The sequence below is a fragment of the Chiloscyllium plagiosum genome, chromosome 26 (assembly GCF_004010195.1).
Source record: "Chiloscyllium plagiosum isolate BGI_BamShark_2017 chromosome 26, ASM401019v2, whole genome shotgun sequence".
NCBI lineage: Eukaryota > Metazoa > Chordata > Chondrichthyes > Orectolobiformes > Hemiscylliidae > Chiloscyllium > Chiloscyllium plagiosum.
Genome location: NC_057735.1, coordinates 31,790,425 through 31,803,995, shown reverse-complemented (window position 1 = coordinate 31,803,995; position 13,571 = coordinate 31,790,425).

Sequence of the window (13,571 nt, the reverse complement as noted above, 5' to 3'; positions counted from 1 at the left end):
CCATGCCAATCATGTTCCCAAACTAAACTAATCCCACCTGCCTGTGCTTGGCCCATGTCCATCCAAACCTTTCCTTTCCATGTACTCATCCAAATGTCTTCTAAACATTGTAACTGTATCTGCATCCACCATTTCCTCTGGCTGTTCATTCACATACTACCCACTCTCTGTGTAAAAAAGTTGCCACTCACGTCCTTTATAAATCTTTGTCCTCTCACCTTCAAGAAAATGCCTGTTAGTTTTGAACTCACACACCTTTTGGAAAAGACCTTTGCTAATCTATGCCTCTCATGATTTTATAAACCTATAAAAGGTCACCCCACAACCTCCTACACTCCAAAGAGAAAAGTCTCAGCCTATCCAGTTTCTTTTTATAACTCAAACCATCCATTTCTGGCAACATGGTGGCAAATCCTTTCTGAACCCTCTCCAATTTATTAACATCTTGCCTATAATAGGGCGACCCGAACTGCATGTAGTATTCCAGAAGAAGCCTTACCAAAGTCCTGTACTATCTCAATATGACTTCTTAACTCCTATACTGAAAGGTCTGATAATGAAGGCGAGCACGCTAAATGCCTTCTCAGTCATTCTGTCTATCTGTGATGCAAATTTCAAAGAATAATGTACCTGAACTCCTGGATCTCTCTGTTCAACTACACTATACAGAGCCCTACCATTTATCGTAAATGTTCTGCCTTTGTTTGGTTTGCCAAAATGCAATACCTCAAATTTATCTAAATTAAACTCCATCTGCTACTCCTCAGCCCATTGATCAAGCTCTCTTTGTTACCTTCTTCACTGTTCATTGTACCACCAATTTTTGTTCAGTATTCAATGTAATCTTTAACTGCAAGGTGTGATATGTGTTCAAGCTCCTTGTGGCTTCGAGCTCAAACTTACTTCAGCACATCTCTAAGCAATTGTGAAAAATATCAGTTCCAACTTGTTGAATTTTAGCTGTTCTGTGGACATCTGGAATATTTAGCTCTTCTAGTTGCTGATTGTCTGCACTAGTTGTTCTCTTAAAGCTGTGTTTGAAACATTCTTCAGAGTTCATTGGAATCTATACCACTGCTCACCATGTTGTATAATGAATCCTCACCACTTCCTAACATGCTGCATGGCCTATCTGAAGTATTAGCCACTATATTTCCCACCATCTTCCATTTAGATCAAGAGCTACAAGGCCTTCCTGTTCTAGTCTTGAGAGGAAAACTTCTAGGACATCTAAAGTGATAAGACTTTCTTAAACAAGATGCATGAGAGTGATTAGTTACATGTTATGTTGGTCTGATAGACATTGTTATAAAGGATATGAAGGATATCTTGAGGTATGACTATCTCCTTTGAGATTCAGAGCTGTTCCCTCACCCAGCTCCTTGTGACATCATCATATTGGGCAGTGCTTAATACACTCTCAACATTGATTTATTCAAAGCCTAACAACTTAAGCAACAATTAAAGTCTGCACTGAAAGGGTTAGTTCTTTGATTTGCAAAACATTTCAGCAATCAACATATAATTGCATTCACAACTACAGGTGCAACCACTGTTAAACATCTGGAAGTATCCATATTTTACTTTAGACATTGTAACCATTGGCTGTTGGTGTGCAAAGACACAGGAATTTGCAAAAAGTACCTAGATTCAGTGCTCTTCATTCTGTTTCTTCAAAGTGAAAGTGGAAATTAATTAATTCAAGCTGAGCCAAAATTGTACTGTTTTCTCAGTTTCCCTTGAATGTTTGTAAATAAACAACATATGAATCTAATAAAAAATCAACAAACATTCGTCCATGTGATCCATCTGGGCCAGAATCAGTCCCGATTAATTTTGTACCCATCATAAAATGAAACTGATGCAGACGTTACTTAAGATACCCAAAACAGGATAGGTTTTACACCCATTTGAGATTGGCTTCTTGGACATAACCCAATGCATCAGCAAAACATGGAAATTTGTAAGGGTCAAAACAATTAAATAAATCTAAAGGCATTTGTATGTTTTACTGTAATTCTTATTATTTTATAAATACTGTGATATATTTTAGCATAACATAAATTTTAGGAAATATTTTAATGAAATATGTAGGACAGTTCCTCTATCAGCAAGATTTTCTTTTGCACACATAAAGGGTGTGAAATTTCTTGGAATAGTACCACTTGCCCTCCTCATGATACTCATTCTGCCACCAACAACACTGGCAGAGGATACCTTCTTGGGAAGTGTACCCATGCTGGCAGCCTCTGTATACACTGGAAGCCATGAGAAGTGTTTCCTGTTTTAACATCACACAGCTGATACAACACCAGACTTTCTCATTTGATTCACACAAAGAATTTGTGCATTATTCCACAAAGATCAAGCATTGACTGAAAAGATGGGCTTCTAAGCAGTGCTGGTTAAAAGGCAAGGCACAGATAGGACATAGGTGAATGTGAGGGCTGCAGATGCTGGACATTAAAGCTCCTCGGATGCTGCCTGACCGGCTGTGCATTTCCGGCACCACTCTAATCTTGATAGATAGGATGTGCTCTGTACTATGGAGTCACATTGCTCCCATGTTGGTTGACAGTGAGAAGATACTAGATTAGAGTGGTGCTGGAAAAGCACAGCAGGTCAGGCAGCATCCGGGGAGCAGGAAAATCGACGTTTCGGGCAAAAACCCTTCATCAGGAATAGAGGCAGGAAGCCACCAGGTTGGAGAGATAAATGAGAGGGGGGGGTGGGGGTGAGGAGAAGAGACTGTTGGTCTGCACGCCCATCAGCATTGTCCTCTCACTCTGTGGAGGCCATTGTCTGAGTGTGAGTACCAAAGCTTGTCTGCAACCTTTCTCATAGCCACAGTCGCAGTCCACTTATGCCTATTGAAGCAAGAGGTCAATGGTGATGTTTTCAACAACTTATTCATCACGTCAGGCACGTCAGGGGGAGCTTGAGCAGGGAGTTGAGAAGATGCATTAGATCGAAACATAAGATCACATACAATGTTCTCAGCAACATTGGATGCCACAGGCACCATTGCAGTTGGCACCATGATGCAGGGAGTGAACTCCTCCAATGAGTTCAGAAGATGAGGCCATCATTATCACCTACTGTTTTTCCTCTATTCTCTTCTATTTTGTTGCAATTTGCCTGAAAGAGAGAGGATGGAATGTTATTCCTTGAGTAACACTGTTTTGTGTGATATGCATGTGTAGTTAGAAGTATAGGGAGGCAGCAGGAAGTGGGGGTTAAGCTTGTGTGTGAGGGTGAGGTGAAACATCTTAATGTTCAATGTGCTATCCTGACTGCCAGTGTGCGCTGCTTGGTGAATGACGGGAGCACGGTGCATGGAGCAGCATGAGATGCTGATGGAGTGTTGGATAGGAGATGTCATGTCAAGATGGATTGGCTGAGTTGATCAGCCTTGTGAGGTCCTTAGAATTCTTGTGGTACTGCTGCCAGGTCATCGAGCACAAGGATGTCAGGAATTGACTTCCCAGGTCATGTGCTCCCACTTCTGTATGTCTCCTTTGCATCTCTTTATTTATACACCTTCCCCACTAAGGTCCCCAGTGCTCTATCCATAACCCTGGAACCCTCTTTCTGTCCTGGGGTCACAATTCCTTTATTATAATTCTGAGACATGTATTGAGCAAGAGCCTCTTAAACTTCCAATTTTCATTTAAGAGATTGGCATTAAGAAAGAAGGTTAGCTGCACTGCATGCTATCAGCACAATATTACTCAACAGTCTGCCTAGAATAGAGATAGTCAACAGCATAGAACCATTCAAGCTACAGCTACAATCATTTTTTAAAAAGGCCGCAGCTCACAGTTCATTTGCTGCTGCCTCCACTGGATTTAGCAAGGGTAGATCATGAATCGTGACTTCAGTGGGCAAAAAGTAGGGCAAACCAAATTTCAACCAAGGACATTACTTTGTACTGACTTTAAACAGATGCAACCGAGATTGTTATGAAAAAAGGTTTATTTCAATGTGCAAAGTCCACTGAAGTAATAAATCACTATCAGTTATATCTTCACCCCTCTGTTGACCCTCTGTTTATTGAAAAGCTCCCTATATGGTATTGCGGTCTGGAAAATATGAAGCTAAGGTATGCTTTAAGTACAATGCTGGCTGGCTCAGTAAGTGTTTTAATATAATTTTGTTAACCTTTATTATGATCTATACCCTGGGCTCTGTTTTGTTTCGAGATTGCATCAATCAGATATATCTTGTTCAGGATTGTTTTTTTGAAGTCCCTATAAACTAATATACGCACATAGAACCTAGAGTGCAACAAGTCATTCAGCCATAGCTATTCCAAATACAAGTCTGTCAGTCACCAGCTCTCTCCATTTAGATTCAGAGCCTTCACTCTCCCAGTGCAGTCATATCTGCCTTGAAGACTTGAGCATTGCAAACAACGCTTCCTCAACAGAAAATAAATTGAACTTGATTAATTTTTTTAAAAAAACTACAATTTTGTTTGCATAAATACACTGCAGATATTTATTTGAAAAGAATGAGCCACATAAAGAGAGAGAAGGGAATGGGATTATAGTCTGCAGCTCTAGCTAGCATAATGGTGTAATTTATAAATATACAAAATACAAGCATGCTCAACCTTCCAAAGAAAAATAAAGATATCATGCAGCAGACAGCTATAAGGATCAAGTTTCCAAGTTCATCTGATTTTCCAGTTGAGTTTCCTCATTCCCGGATGCTCTTCCTGACATGCAGAATTCTCAACACCAATATTCCCCCATTATTCCTGCATTCGAAATTCCTGGAAGCAGTATGCTGTTACTATTACAACCATAGGAGGGTCTTTGATCTATTAGCCAGGAGAACAATAGGAATTTATTTATTCAATTTTAAGAGATGGATACTTAACCCCCCAGGAATATGCGAGTTGGCATTGGGCAATCGGTTAGATTTTCTAAAATCTCAAACCGATCTCAACTTACTTCCAACTCTTTCACTTTCTGGGTTATTGGAGGCAGGACAAGGGAGAGGTAGTCAATCCATTCATGCAGGCTGGGTGGAAATTAAAATATTTTAATGAGCTTACAGTCTCTGAATTTATCCAGCTTTATCAAATGTGCCAGGTTTTTCACATTATGGAAACTCTGACAGCTGGACAGGCAAGTACACCATGAGGGAGAAGGAATATTTGTTTTGTAACCCTCCTTGTGGGGCCAGGAGGAGCAGTGAGGTTTTCCTCTGAAACCATCCTCCTAACTCACTAAGCAGCTTACCTTCAGGCAAATCCCATACAAAGACTCACATAGTGACTTTTGCCCCAGATTTTAGACCCTGTCCAATCAGGTTCTGAGATCAGAATCTTTGCATCAGACCCTTTCCTGAAGTTAGAAATCAGATACATGTGCACCCCTCCACCAATACCATCGAGAATTCTTCAGAACTACTAGAATCCTTTCTACCCAAATGTCAGCTTGATTGACTGGCTCAGCTTCTTTTTCACAAGGAGTTTGTTGAAAAGATGAATCACACATTGTGGAATTAGAGCTCTTTCACATCGTGGAAAGCCCCAGACTTGTACAGCTCCATCTCCACCAGCCCCTCCCCACCATTACCATTCACCTCCCACCACAAAACCCCCACGTCCCTGGAATATAAATAGCCATACAATTTCGTACAAAGAAATTTGACATAATCTGTACCACATATTGCCCATATGGAGAGAAACTGCACAACAACATATACATTCATGTGTACTTTTCACTGTTTAAAATGTTTTAAAATATATTTAGAAAGGCAAAGCACAAAATTAATATTGGAAATATTGCTTAAACTGTTCAAACCTGGTACCTAGAGAAAGCATAGAAAGTGTTAGGACATCAAATCATTCATAATTCAAACCAGCATATCGTTTTGGAAAATTGATTCACACTATCCACCAATTTTGTTCATCAATATTCTCTTTTGTTAAAAGCATCAACAGATATTAGGCTAGTGGAAAAATATTAATAGATCCCATATCATTTCAAACTTGTACAGAAAAATATTTGAGGTATGCAGAAACTGATAGCTGTGGATAAATATTCTCAACCATGTGGTTTTGCAAATAAACAGCTGATTCTAATAACCTTTCGTAAAGCTAAACTTAAATGTACACTTTGCATAACTAGCACAATGTTTAAATACACCAATTGTTCCAAGCAAGCAATGTTGCTCAACAATTCTTCATGTTGACAGCAAAAGTGGAACCAGAAGGAGAATTTCAGCATAGTTTGTTTGTATCAATAGGAAGTGGCCCAGCTATGCACGTCAATACTTATAATTCTTTTCTGTGTGTTTATCATGAAGTGGGCTATTCTAATAGACCAGGAATAATGTGAATCTGTGATTTTACATTCTGAGGATATAGTGGTTAAACTTGCTAAGTGATTTCACTGGTAAATATGATAGGACCTAATTCTTGCATATGTAACTACCTTAGTAAAATTTGTTGAACTTAAAGGTTGTTAACTGGGGAAAAAAAATTCTGCTTGGCATCTTTCTCTGATTTGTTTGTTTTTGTTTTAATTCTGTCTGAATACGTAATATACATTGGTATGTAACTAAGTTAAATCTTAGCTGGCTGTTGTCATTGTACAGACTGATTTGCAGTACAGGTGAACTCTTACCTGTGAGGGAAATAAAAACAGATTTTAGACCACACAAGTTGTGATACTATGTATTATAAATTCCCCAGCTGCTATTACATGAAATAGAATATGTGCAGGGAGGGAAACTGTAGTTTATACAAGTAACATTTATTTTATTATATTTTTTATCCATTGGATTTGAACTTCTGGCCAAGCATAATAGTGCTGTTTAAATAATTTTCATCTGCTCAACTTATTATGGCTCTGGAGAGTCACTGAGTAGATCCAAGTGTATGAGAAAACTTACAGAAAAATTGCAGGTATACAATTTAATAAAAAAACACGGTTTGTCAAGAAGATATGAAATTTTCAGGTAACCATTTCAAATTAACTTCTTGACTAGATTATTCTTTGATATAATATTTTACTTAATGTTTTTTTCCAAATAGCTCTTTCTAAACTTTAGAAAGTACTTAAGTAATTCTCAATTTCTTGACATTATTCAATGTAAAATAGCATGGAAAGTATCAGTTTCTATTTTCTAAATCATGTCAACCTTTCCTCTGGTTGCTGTTGAAATGGAAAAAATAACTAAAGGAGCAAACATGTATATCAAAGGATATGGAGAAAAGGTGGGAAATAGACTTGAGGACAGATCAGCCATAACCTCATGAACTAAAGGAGTGTATTAAATAGTCTTCCAAAACCTAGGAGAAAATAGTGGATAGTTCAATAAAACAAATAATACCATCATTTAATTCTACCACTCAACTGCATATTATTTCCTTTCAAACATCTTGATATTGATGTTTAAAATAATTGACTGGATATCCATATAAATGCATACTTTTTGTCAAAGTTAGTTATTCTTGATTATGACTGTTTATGTTTTTAAAATCATCTACATAGCATAAAAAGTTACAACAAAAATACAAATTAAGCTGCCAAGAGCTAACCAAATTAGTTGCAAGAACATTGGGTACATTTAACTAAATAACCATCTTTCCAAATGACACATAAACAAAAAAAAAAGTGATTTGGGGCCAAAGTAACAGAAGTTCCTTTTTTTAGAATCAGTCTAGTGTCATAATATATAGAATCTCTTTATTTATTTAAAAATAAAATAATTTTATGTAATGTTGGACACTTTTGTATTTCAGATTACTTGTTCAATGTTGCATTAAACTGCAGGATCCTGTTCATAGGTAGATATGTTTTTGTTTTCATTTCAGACCTTTTTTTGCTGTCAATTGTCCTTTTTTCTTGCTGACTCCTTGCCAGGTTATGGTTTCGTGGCCACCAAATAGGGGTTAGCATCTCAGTCCTCTGGTGTTCATGGGTGATTATTGAGATTGTATATCAATACACCATGTAAATGGAGTGAAAATTAGATTGCAATTTTGCATTTTCTTACCCAATATCTGCAAATATGCACATTCAATAGGCATTGAACTGTGAGTTGCAGTGAGAAACTAGGCTGATATTCCCTCCCAGTCCGGGGAGACCAAAGGCAATTGTACTGTCGAACTGTATACAGCTGACCCAGAGTGGAGTTTAAACATGCGATATCTGTGGTCAGTGTGACTTGGTAATACACTGTTGAAACCAGCTGAACCATCAGAGCAACAGTTACTGAGTATAAATAGATTTTTCCTGTACAAACTTTATTGTTGTTGAATATGTGTTTAATCATAATTTTGGATTCCTAGTCAGGACAGGGCTGAAATTAATATTAAGTGCATTGTTAAGACTTCTTTCATAGGAGATTCCATCAATTTTCCTCTCCATTTTAACATGACATGATCATCTTGAATACATTAATCAGATCAATCTTAGCATTTTCTGTCTCAAGAAGAAAGTTCTAATTTTCCTCAACTCTTATAGAAAAATCAACTTTTTTTTTGCTCTGAATGAACACACATGTTTCAAAGATGGATTTGGTAGTCAAAAGGATTAATCTGCACTTTTTCATTTCAGACTGCAAGAAACACTACATCAGACAAACAGGCAGAAAACTAGCCATCAGGACACATGAACATCAACTAGCCACAAAAAGACGTGACCCACTGTCACTAGTATCCTTACATACAGATGAAGAAGGATACCACTTTGACTGGGACAACACATCCATCCCAGGACAAGCCAAACAGAGACATGCACAAGAATTCCTTGAAGCATGGCATTCCAAGCAGAACTTTACCAATAAACACATCGATTTGAACCCCATCTAACATCCTCTGCGAAAAAGAATAAGAAATGACATCACCCACCCAAACAAATCTAAATACGCAAATAGAAAGCAGGACATACCACCAGTGCTTCACCAGAGGCTCACTGATGATGTTACCTGGTACGATGATGAAACATCTGAAAACAAACCTTCTAGCTCAGCAAGCAAACTTACAACCATGTATGGCAATGGCAAAAAACTTGCTTGGGCTGGTTTTTTTTAATGGAGTTCACACCTCTCCCTCATTTCTGATAACATCATTGTAAACTCATTCTATATCCTATCTAAGACCTATATATCTTTCCTGAATGATGCTGCTCAGAATTGTCCACAATATTCATCACAATAGTCAAGCTGAAGTGCAAACCAGTTATTTATGAAGATTAGATTACTTACAGAGTGGAAACAGGCTCTTCGGCCCAACAAGTCCACACCGACCCGCCGAAGCACAACCCGCCCATACCCCTACATTTACCCCTTTAACCTAACACTATGGACAATTTAGCATGGCCAATTCACCTGACCCGCACATCTTTGAACTGTGGGAGGAAACCGGAGCACCCGGAGGAAACCCACGCAGACACGGGGAGAATGTGCAAACTCCACACAGTCAGTTGCCTGAGTCGGGAATTGAACCCGGGTCTCTGGCGCTGTGAGGCAGCAGTGCTAACCACTGTGCCACCGTGAAGTTCTGGAATGATCTATTTTCATTAATATTTTACTCTTCCATTTATAACCTAAGGAACCTATGCCTTTTTAAACAATTTTAATTTTAAAAAATTATTTTAAAATACCTATTAAAAATATTATCAAGAGGAATTTGAGATCAACATGAAAAAATTAATTTGCACGTATTCACAATAAAATTTAAGTTTCAAGGTCACCTGGAGAAATATTTGCTCATGAGTAAGATTTTGCAACTTTTGCAATCAATGTTATAAAGGAGGAATGGGATTATTACAAAGGAGCCAAAGCTTCTGATTGTTCCTCAACTGGGGAAAAAATGCCAACTATGCACATCAGGCACAAAATAGTTCCAAATGTTTTAAGTTGGTGCCAACTTGTGTACTCAGAAAGTAAAATTTGTTATGTTCAAAAACTAAATATTTGGGAAAGCAAAACTTTTCCAGATTTTTACATGATGCGTTTATTTCTGTGAAAAAATTGTTTGTGCAAGTAAGTTGCAGTTATCAGGAGTTTAGCAAAAATCGTTTTCCCCTCAGCATCTGCCTCCTACCATCTTCTGCATTATTCATGTTCATATGTCCCACACCAGCAATATTCTCAGTTTTTGATAAGTGTTCCTTTTGTTATTAATGGGTGTTCGTTCTGTGTTTGTGTCGAATAAGTAAAAGAGTTTCTTAAAATATATGCCTCTAATCATGTGATCTCAAGTTATGAGATCTCACAGCATTTACAACTTGTAAATAAACAAGCCTCCAGTCTGGGAGTGTGACATGCAGTATTAACAGCAGAATCAAACAAAAAATTAGATACAGTATAACTTTATAACCATGTTACTATTTAATACATTTCCCACCTGTGTAGTACAAATAATTGCATACTTTTTTATAACTTTATTTCAACTTATTCAAAGTTAAAAAACATGATCTTCATTTCAAAAATTATTTTAACAATATCTCAAAGATGACAATTATGGGAACATAGATAGCCATGTACATAGTTTCAGTGGGAGATAACATGATGCTATTTTAGGGAAAGGTTTGAAGCTTGCTGCTTGCAAAGAATTTGCCATTGGCTAAGGTAATTATCAACAATGTATTGAAATTCAAAACAGAAGGCAAGTGATATACAAGGGATCTTCAAATTATTAACGTCCGACTTACAAATGCTTGTACTAATAGGGGTGTAATTTTAAATACCCGAGTCAGAAGTGAAGCAACACTAGGTTATTGTCCAACAGCTTTATTTGAAATCACAAGCTTTCGGAATACTACTCCTTCGTCAGGTGAATTTTAAATATCTGATAAGTGAACATTTCCTGTACTTATGAACATTTCCTTTACATTGTCCTGCATTGTGTTCCGACTTGCCTACAGATCAACTTGCAAGTGGACTCCAGAATGGAACCCATTCACAACCCAAGGACTGCCTGCAAATAACAAAATTACTGTAAATTGACCATGTCAACAGTGATCATGGACTGGGCTGGAGTTTTTTTTTCAAGATTATTTGAGAGTATAAAGATTAGATTAGATTACAGTGTGGAAACAGGCCCTTCGGCCCAACAAGTCCACACCGACCCGCCGAAGTGAAATCCACCCATACATTTACCCCTTACCTAACACTACGGGCAATTTTTAGTATGGCCAATTCACCTGGCCCTGCACATCTTTGGACTGTGGGAGGAAACCGGAGCACCCAGAGGAAACCCACGCAAACACCGGGAGAACGTACAAACTCCACACAGTCAGTCGCCTGAGGCGGGAATTGAACCCGGGTCTCTGGCGCTGTGAGGCAGCAGTGCTAACCACTGTGCCACCGTGCCGCCCTGTGGTGTTTGAAAAAAAGATTTTATTCTAATGAATCAGGTTAATCATGAATGTGCTTCACCCTCCAAAGCACCTCTGATTCCATACCTTTCTTTCTCTTCTTTTAAGATGCTCCTTAAAACCTTGGAATATTTTATTCATTGAAAACACACTATATCAATTCAACTTGATGTTATTCAGTAAGTTTCAAATGCTTGGTGCAATACTAATATTTAACCTTCTTAACTGTGACACTAACTTTGGATTCAATATAGGAGTCTCATTATACTTTCTGCCAAATCTGAAAGGCAAATAGTATTAAATACCAATCCCTTTTCTCAGAAATTAAATTGAATAAATTCGATTCATGTGCAAATGAAAGTTCTACAGGAGGAATGGAACATGTTTGTCAGAAATTACTTACTTTTTAATATATATTCTTTCTCCAGGTCAAACTAAACACCGAGCAAAATCTCTTCAGCTTTTCTTGTACCATTTTGGGATTTAAAAAAAGCTTCCTTAATATGAAAGAGCAGATATTTTCTTATGTGCTCAATCTCATGAAATGCCTTTTGCTATAATATTCTTATATTTTACACCATTTAGCTGAATTCCAATTGCCAGTACCACTCTAATCTAGACTCTAATCTCCAGCATCTGCAGTCCTCACTTTTGCCTAGGTAGCAGAGGAGCCTAATACAGCATTGAGAAGTTGGAGATTTCAGCTGCACATTTGTCAGTAGCATTTTAATGCAGTCTCTGCATTAGCCCATTTGACTTCTGTGTTTAGTAACCAATTAGTGTGAGTGCGCATGATAACAAGATGCATAAGTATGCTTCAGTGAGGTTTTAAGAGGAACGAGCAAGAATAAAAAGTTGAAAGGTTATCTGGATGTGTCAACAGATCACAAAGCTGTAGCAATGGGTTCACAATACTACAAGGAAGCTCCTTGTTTCACTGAAGCTTTCAAGGACTGATCCTGAGAGCTTCTTGGACCCTTGGAAAGATTATCTTTCTTGCCAACAGGAGGAAGTTGTCAGTCACAGAGCACAAGAGCACAGGGCTAAAATTGCTCAGAAATTTGGCAAGAGAGTGTTGCCTTATTTATGGATATGGTGCTGAAAGGAAGTTAATTGCCAATTCAAGTCAGGCAACTAAATGACATGTCACATTCAGAAATATTTTAATATGCATCTCACTGCACCCTTCAATCTGCCTTCCCAAGTTAATTCTCTGATTTTGCAATGGACCCATTCCTCTTCCGCCCTCCCATCTCTCATCTATTTCCTACTCATATCTTCATCCTAATATAATGTCAAGCCTGTCCCTCACAGTCATCCTCCATAAATGACATCAGACTCTCTACTCAACATATTCCATTTCTTCCAGTCAGGTTTATCCCTGTCTCCTTGTAAGATAAATGAGCAGAGCACATGAAGGAGAAACAACGAGCCAGCCATCTCTATGCTGACAGATGCAGAGGAGGAGTTTCAGGAAATAAAGCCAAGTGTCAGACTGCTTGGCCATTAGAGTTGGAGAGATGGGGAGCTCTCAGCTACTTAGTAAAAGAATTGAACATCGCATATCCACATAACATATGATATTCACTCATGTTGGTTTGACATCAGCAGCTCATTTTTTGACTCATGCCTTTTGATGTGCACTTATGACAAGGCTTGTTTATAGATTATAGGATTATTTTGTGTTAGAGGTGTTGGGAGCCATGTCAGTTTGGAATTTGGCTGAAAAAATTTGTCACTGCTTCAGTATAATTGATCAGTGTTACGACTAAGCCAATAAGGTTGCATGGGTAGCTGTGTATATTGCTGTCAGTTTCCTCACCACATCATGACTATTTAATCCTGCCTCTTATGTTACTCCTCCTCACCTCTCTTCCTCTCTTACTCAGCATTTCCTCCCTTATAGAACTCCAATCCTTCTGCTGATGCAGTACAAAGTGCAGTACACCACTATCAATCTTGATAGCTGAACTGTGTAGACTGGAAAATGTCCCAGATGTGTCCAGTCACCTAAGGTACATCATTACCATCTTGCTCAGTGACATCTTTTTTTGGTCTGTACATAATAATGGGATAGTGATGTATCTGATGAGGTAACAGTACCATCAGCAGTTATGTGTCAGAGTCTGAGAAAGAACAGACTACACTGAAGAAAATTTACAACAAAGTTTGTTATATAAAATAAATAAAGAGTTTTGTAGAAACTACTATCAGAGTCAGCCTCTT